Raw genomic sequence first — 8908 nt, 5'->3', positions numbered from 1 at the left:
AAAGCCTCATTGAAAATTAACAACCCACAGAAAATCCTGTCTTTAACTACACCTACACAAGAAGAGTGGTGGCTGTATGAGAAGCCCAAAAAGGGAGGGGAAATTTCCCCTAAACTACCATCTCCAGACATACCAACTGTCTGGGCAGAGCATAACCCACCAGGTTTAGCCAAAAACTGCCCTCCAGTAATAATTGCTTTGAAACCCATGACTCACCCTGTGGCAGTGAGACAGTTTCCGATTCCTCAATAGGCTCTCGCAGGGATTCAAAGCCACTTGGTGCGGTTAGAAGCACACCGGATCATCTGACCGTGCAACTCTCCATGGAACACTCCACTGCTGCCCATGAGAAAAGCTCAAACTGGGGAATTCTGCCCCATCCAGGACCTGCAAGCAGTTAATGCAGCCACAGAAATGATCCATCCTGTGGTTCCAAATCCATACACCCTCCTCAGCCTGGTCCCAGGGAAAGCTAATTAGTTCTCTTATTTGGACTTAAAAGTTGCCTTCTTCTGCATACGAATAGCCCCAGTTAGTCAGGAGATATTTGCCTTTGAATGGGAAATTCCCTCTGAGGGAAACAAAAAGCAACACACCTGGACCAGGCTGCCTCAAGGGTTTAAAAATTCTTCCACTATTTTTGGGCAAGCACTGGGGAAAGACTTACAATCATTCCAAGCCAGAAATTATAACTGTACTGTCCTGCAGTATGTAGATGACCTCCTGCTCACCTCCGAGTCTCTCAATGACTGTAAGCAAGGGATGGAGCATTCCTCCACCACCTAGATCAGGCGGTTACCTGTGTCTCATAAAAAGGCCAACTCTGCCAACAGCAGGTCAAATACCTAGGTTTTTACTTGCAACAGGGAACCTGAAGCCTGGGGCCAGAGCGCAAGCGGTAATTTGTACAATCCCCACACCAACCTCCGAAAACAAATTAGAGAATTTTTAGGAGCCACCAGGTTCTGCAGAGTCTGGATTCTGAACTATGCTCTTAGCCAAGTCCCTCTATGAAGCCACTAAAGGGGATGATCGAGACCCATTCCAATGGGGAACTGAGCAGGGGCATGCTTTCCAGCGTCTAAAGACATTGCTCATCTAAGCCCCAAGTTAGGCCTCCCAGACTTAGAAAAACCTTTCACCTTGTTTGCCCATGAGCAGGAAGGAATGGCCATTGGGGTTTTAACCCAAACCTTTGGATCATGGAAAAGACCTGTTGCTTATCTCTCCAGATAACTAGACAATGTAGCACTGGGGTGGCCCTCCTGCCTGAGAGCTGTTGCAGCCACTGCCCTCCTGGTCCATGAAGCCGGGAAGCTCACATTCGGTCAGAAGCTAACTGTACTGGTCCCCCATTCAGTCACCAGCCTCATGGAACAAAAAGGGCATCTCTGGCTATCAAATGCAAGGCTCACCAAGTATCAGCTACTTTATGTGAAACCCAAACTTACAGCTTGGAGTCTGTCAGACCCTCACCCAGCCACCCTGCTGCCCATGGGGCCAGGAGCCCCAGAACAGGACTGCATGGAAACTGTATATGAAGTCTACTCCAGCCAACCTGACCTTAAAGACCAACCATTAAAACATCCTGATATTGAACTGTTCACTGATGGGAGCAGTATGATAAAAGAAAGAGTGCACTATGCAGGATATGCCATTGTTACCTTAGCAGACCTTTTAGAGGCAGAAGCCTTGCCTGCAGGAACATCAGCCCAGAAAGCTGAGCTCATAGCACTCACTCGGGGTCTACAATTAGCAGCAGGACAGGAGGCTAATATTTATACTGACTCAAAGTATGCGTTCACAACCCTACATGTACATGGGCATTATACAAAGAGCAGGGACTAATGACAACTGGGGGAAAGCATGTTAAATATGGACCAGAAATTCTAGCTCTGTTGGAAGCAGTGTGGGCCCCCACTGCTAGTGGTTATTCATTGCCGGCATCAAAAAGGCAACTCCTTAACGGTGAGAGGCAACAGAAAAGTGGATTCAGCTGCCAAGCAGGCCACGCTAGGACACCTAACGCTTCCCCCAAAGGACAAACTGCTTGTCGCCCCTCTCATCCCCCATCCATTATGGTGGTGGAAAAAAACACCAACTTACTCAAAGCTGGAAAGCAACTGGTTATGCAAGGAGGGAAGAATAAATCATGAGGGATGGTGGCTATTACACGATGGATGCATTGTAATTCCTGAAAACTTAGCATGGCCTTTCATACAGCATGTCCATCACCAGACTCACTTTGGGAAAAAGCTCTTACTGCCAGCCTGAGTGCTCACCTCTACATACCTAGGCTTCCCTCCTGGGTGAAACTAGCATGCAAAAGATGCATTACCTGTCAAAAACAATGCCAAGCAGCCCAACAAAACTGGGGAGTCTGAACAACCGGCTGGCTGGCCTCAGCCCATTCGAAAATCTACAGGTGGACTTCACAGAGCTGCCAGGGCCCAAGGATATCAATACCTTCTGGTATTTGTCTGCACCTACTCAGGATGGGTAGAAATATCCCACACATTCAGAAACTACACAGGAAGTTGCACGAGCCCTCCTGAAGGACATCATTCCTCAGTATGGGATGCCACTTACCATTGGCTCTGACAACAGCCCTGCTTTTGTGGCTAAAGCCCTTCAAAACTGGCAAAAGCTTTACAGATAACTTGGAAGCTCCACACTGCTTACTGGCCACAAAGCAGTGGGAAAGTGGAGCGGATGAATCGAACTCTAAAGGGACAATTAAGAAGATCTGCCAGGAGGTGAAACTGACCTGGGTACAGGCACTCCCTATAGCTTTATTTAGAATCAGGTCTGCCCCAATTAAAAAAATGGGATTCTCTCCCTTTGAATTAATATATGGAAGGCTGCCACCCCTTACTAGGGTTCTACAGGGAAACCTCAGAGAAACTGGAAATCTAAGTCTGAATCAACACCTAGTGCAGCTGGACGGGTCTGAATGAGTTAAAAGGGAAAGCATTGGAGGCAGTGTCCGAACCTCTCAGCATCTACCCTCCCATTCATGAATTTGAGCCAGGGATTTAGTGTGGGTCAAGACTGGAAAAAAGGCTCCCTCCAGCCTCAATGGAGAAGCCCTTATTGTGCTGTCTTAGCTACCCCTACAGCTGTCAAAGTCGCAGAGATCATTCCATGGATCCACCACTCCTGGGTCAAGAGAGCCACGGCAGATGACCCCTGGGAGTGTACTCCTGTCCCTGGACACCCAACCCGCATCATTCTCTGAAAGCCATCGTGTCCCCCTCCTGCACAATTGGAATCTGCTGACCCATGCACAGCTGAAGCTTGAGGAGATTGTCAAGCCCTGCTTCAGTCACCCCCAGAAGCTGACTGATCTATGCATAGCCAAAGCTTGAGGAGCTGCAAACCAGTCTGAGTATCCACTCCCTCCCCTCATAAGTACTCCTGAACTTTGAGCACACTCCCTAAACTCCCCTGTGTTTCCCTAGCCACAGCCCATAGTATTCCTTATACAGCTAGATGAATTGTTGGCTCCTGCTCCCAATTGGACTCCTTGTTCTATTATTTAGTATCGGTTTAGCAGCAGTAGCCTCCCACCCAGCAGCAACCGTTATAGAGGGATATGTATCTTCGTAGGGAAAAAATGCTGTTTCTTATGCCAGTCTGGCATACTTGCTGCTAAAATTCAGGAACGTAGAAAGTGGGTCTAAAACCAGGACAGAAAACGAACAAACAAAAACTGGACTAACCAGATCCTGCCGCTATCCAGTCCCCTAGTTACCATATTAATCACTGAAGGTTCCTGTGTAATCAGAGCCCTCATCAAATTCATTGAAAATGCTGTAGCCTGGCAAATCACAACACAAATCCTCCTAATAAAAAGGTACAAACCATTAACTATAAGGTGATGCTATAACCCCTCCCTATTAAGTTGGGTTAAGCATCAAAGAGGGGAAATGTAGCAGGCAGGCCTCCCCCTCTTCCTGATTTAGCTGTGCTCTTTGTGGAAAATCCAGAAACCCCCTCCCCTAGTCTTCAGGAACTGGTGAAAATGCACATAGGCAGGATAAGATATTGCTGGGGTGGGGGCCCCTCAACAGTCTATAAGCCCTGGGCCATTCTCAACTTAATCCACCAATTGTTTACCTTCTCCTTAACATGTTGTAGAGTCTATAAAAGCTAAGGTTGCCTTTTGTTTGGGGCTCAGACTTTCAAGGTGACTCGGCTGAGCCCCGTGCCCACGAGTTAATAAATCACTTGCTTCCCAAAATTGTGGTCCCTTAGTCTTAGCCTTCTCTCATTTCGCAGAATATTCCTGGAGGCCTGCGGCCACAATCCTGGTTTTTGTGCTACAATATCTTCCTTTGCCTACGAAGAGTTTTGATAAGTTTTTTTCCCAACACATGAGAATTTTCTATTATCTTTTTCTTATTGATTTCTTACTTGATAGCATTACAGTTATAGAGCATGGTCTATATTATATTTGAAAATTATTGTTTCTTGTTTTATGTTTTTGTTTTAATCTGCTATTGCTATAATGATACTGCTCAATAAACAGACCCTCAAATCTCATTGCTTAATAAACAACCCCCCCAATCTCATTAGCTTACAAAATACATTTATTTATAACTCACAAGTCTGTGGTGGCTCTACTACAGGTTTGTGGTTTGGTTTCAGTCTTTTCATGAGTCTCTCATTCTGGGATCCAGACAGAAGTAATAGAAGTCATCTGCAGCATGCTTTCTCTGTGGTAAGAGTGAATAAAGGAGAATGGATGGTGGGGACAACCAAATCAATAGGCCAAGCCTTCAATCTTAGGGTTTGTTCATATGAAATTTATCCCTGCAAAGGATAGGCTAAGGCTACTTAAAATTAGGCCAAGAGTCACTGCCAAACAACCTCTTTTGTTGCTCAGATGTGGCCTATCTCCCTTTCAGTCAACATGGAAGCAAACTCACTGCCCTCCCCCTCTCTGTGGGATGTGACTCCCAGGGTTGTAAACCTCTCTGGCAATGTGGGACAGAAATCCTAGAAATAGCTGGGACTCAGCATCAAGGCATTGAGAAAACCTTCTCAACTGAAAGGTTATTTCTTTTTCTGGAGTGATGCAAATGTTCTAAAAAGTGATCATGGTGATGAATATACTAGTATGTGATGATATTGTGAGCCACTGATTGTACACCATATATGGAATGTTTGTATGTTAAGAATGTTCATGTTTGTTATTTTGGTTTGTCAATAGACATTAGGAAAAAAAAGTGGATGATCTGGGAAAAAAAAAAAGGAGACTGGACCACATGAAACACCTCATAAAACTCCCAGTCAAAACTTGCAGTCTTACTTACCACTCAAATTATATTTGCCAAAGAAAGTTACACTGGCCAAGCCCAAAGTCAATGGGACAGAGAATTTTAATCAAACTAGAGGATTCTCCTTTCCAAGAAAAATTATGACCAAATTATATATTTACAGTAGAGTTTGGATATAGTTCACCCTCTTGGTCATAAATATTGACTTCCCTTTTTTCATACAAATATGTTTTCCTGTTCCCAAAACATGTCAGCCAACATGCCTGACATGTTTCGGGAAAAACATGAACAACATGGTTCATGCACAACATGGTTCAAAATCCAGGCTTTTGTGGTCTACCTCAGATATCAGTGAGGCTCGCTTAAGACCTATGAACTAAAAATACAATTTATCTTACCCACTACTCCCCCAACAATGATAATGTACCAAGGCCAGGATAATCACTAAGCACTCCATCACAGAAGAGAAGGAATGAAAGACACATTGCAATTGCTGGTCCACAATAATTCTGAAATTCTGATGGGCAAAAAACTGTGTTCCCCATACTCTGGGGGTAGAGAATTATACCCAGATGAGGCCCATGTTTTGCTCTGTGGTTTGATCTTCCCTCCACTGTTCTCTGTGCCTCCTGGCTTTACCCTCTAGCAGGTTCTTATACTTCCTTGTCCAGACCTGAGAGAGCATCCAAGTCCTACCTGTACAGTGTGGCATACAAAAGTCTTCTTAAATCTTAAACAATTGCCTTCTCTTTTTTCATGTAATTTTATTGAGATGTGTTACATATTCACATACTATATAATCTTCCAAAGTATACAATCAGTGGTGGTTCACAGTACCATATATATTTGTGCATTCATCATCACAATTGATTTTTGAACATTTACATTACTCCAAAAATAATAAGAATAAAAATAAAAATAAAAACACCTAAAACATCCCATATCCCCTATTAATTAATTAATTAATTAATTAATTTTTTTACTCATCTGCCCATACACCACCAGCTCTTTTAATAGGTAAATTTGATTCTGTTCACTCTGTGTCAAAAGTCTCCTGCAATTCTTTCTGAGATTTGGTTGTGTCTCTAACTTAATGACAGGTATTCTGAACTTACAGGCTTTCTTGAACTTAGCCTTGGTTTATTTCCTAGGACTCATTTCCTTTCCAGAGTCTAATCAGAGGTTTTAACCAATGGTATGCTGGTGCCCTTGACTTAATCTTTGTCCTGAGGTTGACCCGTAAGCTGAGTCTTACTTGGTCTTTCCAGCTCAAAGTATTTCTCAATTTTACCTTATATTCATCCCAGGGAATCATTCAACTTTTACACGTTCTTATGCTGTAAAAGTGTTTCTTATATCTCACACTGTGCTGTATATTATTTTTCTTTATTTGTTTTTTAAATCTAGTCTCACAATATTTGGTTTTAAACTGGTGAGTTTACCCTATTATACTGATTGCTATTATTGATATTTGTGATCCAGTCAAACTATTGTTTTCTGTTTATATATATTTTTCTTTGCTTGTCATTTTTTGTTTCAGTTGTCATTCCCTTGCACTCCACCTCATCACTTCATTTATTTTCTTAGAGTGACTACACTAGAAATGTAAACATTTATATTTAGCTTAACAGTATCTAAAGTTAATTAATATCCATATCCTACAACCTAATGGTACAGAATACTAGAAACTTATAGCATTAAACAAATTTCTCCTAATGACTTATGGCTTATGGATGTCTACTATTCTAATTCCCTCTTTATTTTATTTAATAAATGAGTTATTGTCTTAGTTGTGCTGGTTGCTATATCACATAATGGGTTAGCTTCACAGTAAGAATCTATTGGCTCATATTTGAGCTCAAAATCAAGGTGTCAGCAAATCAATGCTTCCTCCCCAAGGTCCATAGCATTCTGGGCTGGCTTGTTGCAATCCTAAGGGTTCCTTGGGCTGAATCTCTGCTTCCATTTACTGGTGATGTCTCTCTTATATATCTGCTTCTCAGGTTTCCAGTGGCTTCCTACTTCTCCTGGTGTGACTTTCCTTTTTTAAGGCTATGCCTAAATAAGACCTTCAAAGAATCTATTCACAGATGAGTCCACATGCTGACTCACCTTTCCACATTTAAAGAAACTATTGAGACTTCCTGGAAGATGGCGGCTTAGTAAGACGCGCGGATCTTAGTTTCTTCTCCAGGACAGCTACTAGGGGAGTAGAAACGATACAGAAAGCACCCAAAGCCACAACAGAGATAAAAAAGACAGCATACCCCATCCTGGAACGGCTGGCTGGCTGAGAGAAGCAGCTCGGGTGAGATCGCCGAGGCACGCGGGCCCCACCGGGCGGAGCGGGAAGCGGCCGGAGTTACTCCCTTCCCCCTTCCCGGGCCAGCTGGGAGAATTGGAGAGGCGGTCCCCTGAAACCAAGGCAGCTGGCGCCCACACCACGCGCAGCCCCCCCGGACCAACTGAGAGAATTGGATCGGAAATCCCCAGGCCGCAGAGAACGGTGACGGGTGGGGGAGGCCCCTTCCAAACCCGTGACTGCCGAGGAACGTGCACTCTTTCGGGCGGGGCGCTGTCACTGGCGCCCTCCCGCCACGCTTGTCGCCCAGGGCCGACTAGGAAATTCGGACGGGCTCTTTCCCGGGCTGCGGCGACCAGTAACCCTCCCTGCGTTCGGACCCAGGGCCGGCTCAAGCCGCTTCGGCTAGTGAACCACCCGGACAGCAAGAGTTTTCCAAAGTTTAAGGTCCCACAGCACCTTTTACTGGTGGGACCCGCAGACAAACGTGTGCCACGAGCGCCACCTACTGGGCAGGATAAGAAAAACAGAACCCAGAGATTTCACAGAAAAATCTTCCAAACTTTTGGATCCAATACCCAGGGAAATCTGTCTAAATGCGCAGACGCCAACAGAAGATAATGGATCATGCTCAAATAATTGAAAATATGGCCCAATCAAAGGAACAAACCAATAGTTCAAATGAGATACAGGAGCTGAGAAAACTAATGCTAAATATATGAACAGAAATGGAAAACCTCTTCAAAACCAAAATCGATAAATTGAGGGAGGACATGAAGAAGACATGGGCTGAACATAAAGAAGAAATAGAAAAACTGAAAAAACAAATCACAGAACTTATGGAAGTGAAGGACAAAGTAGAAAAGATAGAAAAAACAATGGATACCTACAATGATAGATTCAAAGAGACAGAAGATAGAATTAGTGATTTGGAGGATGGAACATCTGAATTCCAAAAACAAACAGAAACTATCGGGAAAAGAATGGAAAAATTTGAACAGGGTATCAGGGAACTCAAGGACAATATGAAGCGCACAAATACATGTGTTGTGGGTGTCCCAGAAGGAGAAGAGAAGGGAAAAGGAGGAGAAAAACTAATGGAAGAAATTTTCACTGAAAATTTCCCAACTCTTATGAAAGACCTAAAATTACAGATCCAAGAAGTGCAGCGCACCCCAAAGAGATTAGACCCAAATAGGCGTTCTCCAAGACACTTACTAGTTAAAATGTCAGAGGTCAAAGAGAAAGAGAGGATCTTGAAAGCAGCAAGAGAAAAACAATCCATCACATACAAGGGAAACCCAATAAGACTATGTGTAGATTT

At 43.8% G+C, this 8908-nt stretch overlaps 1 long non-coding RNA gene across 1 annotated transcript in view; it reads right to left on the bottom strand.

The window, feature by feature from the left end:
• LOC143675724 (uncharacterized) overlaps positions 1-7849 on the bottom strand; it is a 79511-nt gene extending 71662 nt beyond the window's left edge. Inside the window, exon 1 of the long non-coding RNA XR_013171672.1 lies at positions 4608-7849. This is a non-coding gene — a long non-coding RNA (uncharacterized LOC143675724). The remainder of the gene's footprint in view (positions 1-4607) is intronic.
• Between the last annotated feature and the right edge of the window lie 1059 nt (positions 7850-8908).

This window comes from Tamandua tetradactyla, chromosome 1, assembly GCF_023851605.1.
Source record: "Tamandua tetradactyla isolate mTamTet1 chromosome 1, mTamTet1.pri, whole genome shotgun sequence".
Lineage (NCBI taxonomy): Eukaryota > Metazoa > Chordata > Mammalia > Pilosa > Myrmecophagidae > Tamandua > Tamandua tetradactyla.
Note: the sequence above shows the minus strand (reverse complement) of the source record. Positions and strands in the feature narration are given on the sequence as shown.